Source organism: Anopheles moucheti, assembly GCF_943734755.1.
Source record: "Anopheles moucheti chromosome X unlocalized genomic scaffold, idAnoMoucSN_F20_07 X_unloc_15, whole genome shotgun sequence".
NCBI classification, from domain to species: domain Eukaryota; kingdom Metazoa; phylum Arthropoda; class Insecta; order Diptera; family Culicidae; genus Anopheles; species Anopheles moucheti.
The window spans coordinates 165,001-170,000 of NW_026453521.1; the positions used below are offsets into that span (position 1 = coordinate 165,001).

At 46.0% G+C, this 5,000-nt stretch overlaps 1 pseudogene; it reads left to right on the top strand.

The window, feature by feature from the left end:
- Nucleotides 1-1,884, top strand: part of LOC128307758 (uncharacterized) — a 6,649-nt pseudogene extending 4,765 nt beyond the window's left edge.
- The last annotated feature ends 3,116 nt before the right edge of the window (nt 1,885-5,000 follow it).

A 5,000-nucleotide genomic window follows, 5' to 3' on the forward strand; every position in this document is an offset into this window, starting at 1 on the left:
CGGCGCACCACCTCGGCCCAGGAGCCGCCTTCCTGGTCCGGAGACGGCACCACCGTAGCCGTCACCGCACCCACTGCCTGCTGCTGCTGCTGCTGATGTTGTTGCAGCTGCGACTGCGCAGCCACCAACTGCGTCAAGAGCCCGGAGACCATCTCCCGCTCCTTTCGATTCTCATCGCGCAGGTACTGGACCTCATGGCGATGACTCTCTTGCAGCTCCGCTAAATCCTTGCGGAACTGCTCCGCTTGCTCCGTCATTTGTTCTCTGAGGAGGGCCAGTTGGTCCTCCAAGCGCTCGATGAGCTTTTCCATTGACACTACCGACGCTGCTGCTACGGCTGTGCCAACTCCACTCGCTCGGCCAACACCACTCGTGGCTGTGGCCTTTCCTTCCGTAACTCGACTAAGCATCACCACCGGTTTCGAACTCACCGGTGGCCGGCTCTCGGTCGATCCCGACCGTGACCGCAGGATCCGACTACTGTACGACATCGCCAGTCCAAAGGAGTCCGCGCTTTACGCTGGATTTACTCCCCCTCCACGGGGGGACGCCAGCAGCGGACCGCCACGATGATCGCCCAAGAACAAACAAAAACTCCAACAAATTTTATTAAATAAATAAATATGTTTCAAAAAATTTGTTTTCGGGTTCGCTGTCTGCCGTCCTGCTTAAGTCTCCGCTGCGTTGCGTTCGCGCCTAAATGTATACCGTCCGCATACACTGCCTCGGGAGCTTTCGTCGCTACGCGCTTCTCCACCTCGCGGATAGGTGGCGCTGTGGAGCAGAAGCTCTGAGCTGTCACAACGCGTCGCTCGAGCGCACACCCACACGCGACGATCCACCTGACGCCGCTCTGCCGCTATTTTTACACGCACTTATTTTATAGTTTTTTGGCGTTTTCTACACTGCCACCGACCGGAATAATGTTCTTCAGTGACGCCACTACTGAATTAACGTTCCACTTAATGTTTTAATCGCCTATTTTGCGTATAAACAGCACTGGTCTGTTCCCATACAAAATGTATGGGAGAGATTTCTTTCGCTTTTATCAGGCGAGCATCGTCCTGTTTCGTTAATATTTCACCATTCAGGGGTAGAAGGCACTAAAAGACACTGATTAAAACACTTTTTGGCCCTTTTCGCAAAGTTTTACACCCGAATTTTCCGCTTTTAACCGGAGCGACACAGAGGCACGTCCGAGCACTGCTATGACAGCTGTCACACACAGGGATAACTGGCTTGTGGCCGCCAAGCGTTCATAGCGACGTGGCTTTTTGATCCTTCGATGTCGGCTCTTCCTATCATTGTGAAGCAAAATTCACCAAGCGTAGGATTGTTCACCCTTTCAAGGGAACGTGAGCTGGGTTTAGACCGTCGTGAGACAGGTTAGTTTTACCCTACTGGTGTGTGCTGTTTGCCGCTATCTTAACGGAATTCCTGTGCAGTACGAGAGGAACCACAGGTACGGACCACTGGCTCAATACTAGTTCGACCGGACTTTGGTATGACGCTACGTCCGCTGGATTATGCCTGAACGCCTCTAAGGTCGTATCCAATCCGAGCTGATAGCGCTTCTCAAACCCATTAGGTGATCGGAAGCTAGCGGGCTTAACAACCCTCCGAGATCCGTCGGTGCTGCCCCGCGCACACTGACGTCTCATCCCCGCTATAGCACTAGACTGAGCCGCAACGGGCGGGAGCACGCTGCACGTGGAAGTACCTTACCACAGGGAACCCTGGTGGCTGTGTTTCCGTCGACCGTGGATACAACTAGTTTCGACACCTTCGACCGCCCGCAAACGACGGGACTACAGGCTGGGAGCTGCGAGTTGTAGAGATGCGTTCGCATCGATCCTCTCAGGCGACCCATGCTTGCTGGTGCTCGCGTTCACTTTGGGAATGGAGTGTTCGCGAGAGTGATTGTTGTGTTGTGTGTGTACAGTTGGTGCTTGCGTGCACTCCCATAGTGGAGTGTTCGCGAGCTTAAAACGCTAAGTCCCGATTAATACTCTCCTCGCAACATTATGTGCGTGGCTCCACGCCAAGTGGGATTAGCGGTGCGAAACGCGATTGGTAAAGTCGATGGTGATGTGCGTACCAACAGGCGATTTGTTAAGTCAAATGCGATCTGTGGTGCAACAGGCGATGTGTGTTTATTATCTGGTGCTGTTGGAAGTCAATACGATTTGACTTTCAAAAATTTTTTCTAAGTCCCGATTTTTTTTCTCGTCGAGTAACTACAATGCACTATTTCTATCGCAGCGGACTTGCGGTTCATGGCCTAAATGATCGCGAACGAACACGTATTCGCAAAAAAATTTTTGTATGAAAAAGTCACCACTCGGGTACCTCCATACAAAAGTACCAAGTTCGGGTCGAGTGGTCGATGGACGTCGAAGGTGAAAATTTTTCATCATCGAAAATGTTTTCCAAAGTTGAAGCAAATGGGCCCTAGAGTATGAAAAGTGAAACCACGGATCGATTTGAGAAATAAAAATTTTTGTATGAAAAAGTCACCACTCGGGTACCTCCATACAAAAGTACCAAGTTCAGGTCGAGTGGTCGATGGACGTCGAAGGTGAAAATTTTTCATCATCGAAAACTTTTTCCAAAGTTGAAGCAAATGGGCCCTAGAGTATGAAAAGTGAAACCACGGATCGATTTGAGAAATAAAAATTTTTGTATGAAAAAGTCACCACTCGGGTACCTCCATACAAAAGTACCAAGTTCAGGTCGAGTGGTCGATGGACGTCGAAGGTGAAAATTTTTCATCATCGAAAACTTTTTCCAAAGTTGAAGCAAATGGGCCCTAGAGTATGAAAAGTGAAACCACGGATCGATTTGAGAAATAAAAATTTTTGTATGAAAAAGTCACCACTCGGGTACCTCCATACAAAAGTACCAAGTTCGGGTCGAGTGGTCGATGGACGTCGAAGGCGAAAATTTTTCATCATCGAAAATTTTTTCCAAAGTTGAAGCAAATGGGCCCTAGAGTATGAAAAGTGAAACCACGGATCGATTTGAGAAATAAAAATTTTTGTATGAAAAAGTCACCACTCGGGTACCTCCATACAAAAGTACCAAGTTCGGGTCGAGTGGTCGATGGACGTCGAAGGTGAAAATTTTTCATCATCGAAAATTTTTTCCAAAGTTGAAGCAAATGGGCCCTAGAGTATGAAAAGTGAAACCACGGATCGATTTGAGAAATAAAAATTTTTTGTATGGGAGGGCCCCTGCTAGAACATTTTTACCAAGTGCGACCATTTTACCCGGTGAGTCAAAAAAAAATTTTTTTCACGGTGACTCAAAACTTCAATATTAGACTCCCCTGAGTATGAAAAGTGAAACGAAAATCATTTTTGAGAAGAAAAAATTTTTGTATGGGAGGGCCCCTGCTAGAACATTTTTCCCAAGTGCGTCGATTTTGGGTCGCCGACACAAGCTCGGGTCAAAAAAATTTTTTTTTCTCGGTGACTCAAAACATCAATTTTAGACTCCCCTGAGTATGAAAAGTGAAACGAAAATCATTTTTGAGAAGAAAAAATTTTTGTATGGGAGGGCCCCTGCTAGAACATTTTTCCCAAGTGCGTCGATTTTGGGTCGCCGACACAAGCTCGGGTCAAAAAAATTTTTTTTTCTCGGTGACTCAAAACATCAATTTTAGACTCCCCTGAGTATGAAAAGTGAAACGAAAATCATTTTTGAGAAGAAAAAATTTTTGTATGGGAGGGCCCCTGCTAGAACATATTTCCCAAGTGCGTCGATTTTGGGTCGCCGACACAAGCTCGGGTCAAAAAAATTTTTTTTTCACGGTGACTCAAAACATCAATTTTAGACTCCCCTGAGTATGAAAAGTGAAACGAAAATCATTTTTGAGAAGAAAAAATTTTTGTATGGGAGGGCCCCTGCTAGAACATTTTTCCCAAGTGCGTCGATTTTGGGTCACCGACACAAGCTCGGGTCAAAAAAATTTTTTTTTCACGGTGACTCAAAACATCAATTTTAGACTCCCCTGAGTATGAAAAGTGAAACGAAAATCATTTTTGAGAAGAAAAAAATTTGTATGGGAGGGCCCCTGCTAGAACATTTTTCCCAAGTAAATTCGATTTTACCCGGTGAGTCAAAAAATTTTGAAAAAAATATTTTGCCAAAATCGTGTTCATTGCCTATTATAAGGGACCAGGTCAGCTCACACGCATTTTTGGAGACCATATGGAAAGTGCGTCTGGGATTGCGGAAATTAAGTTTAGAGTGTTAAATGATGGTTTCGCAATCCCGAAAGGCTCAAAATCCACCCTAAGGTCCCCTGGGTGAAATGTGGTTTCCAAGGTGTGAGCGCTATCGGTGATAGAGTTGGAATGTGATTTCCAGAGCGCAGGGCGACTGGGCTTAGAGCGAAAATCATAGACAAGGGTAAGTATTGGACTGAACGACTCGAAGCAAACGAAAATCATAGACAAGGGTAATGGACTGAACGACTCGAAGCAAACGAAAACCACACACAAGAGTAATGGACTGAACGAATCGAAGCAAACGAAAACCACACACAAGAGTAATGGACTGAACGAATCGAAGCAAACGAAAATCACATACAAGAGTAATGGACTGAACGAATCGAAGCAAACGAAAAACCACAGACAAGAGTAATGGAGTGAACGAATCGAAGCAAACGAAAACCAAAGACAAGAGTAATAGAGTGAACGAATCGAAGCACACGAAAACCAGGAACACAGGGATAACTGAGAACGAACCTACCTATCAGAGCATGTGAAAGCATGGACAAGAGTACTGAAAATCGGACCAAACCTCTAGAAGCACACGAAAATCATGGACAAGAGTACTCAAAAACACGGACCAAACCTGTGGAAGCACACGAAAACCATGAACACAGGGATAACTGAGAACGAACCTACCTATCAGAGCATGTGAAAGCATGGACAAGAGTACTGAAAATCGGACCAAACCTCTAGAAGCACACGAAAATCATGGACAAGAGTACT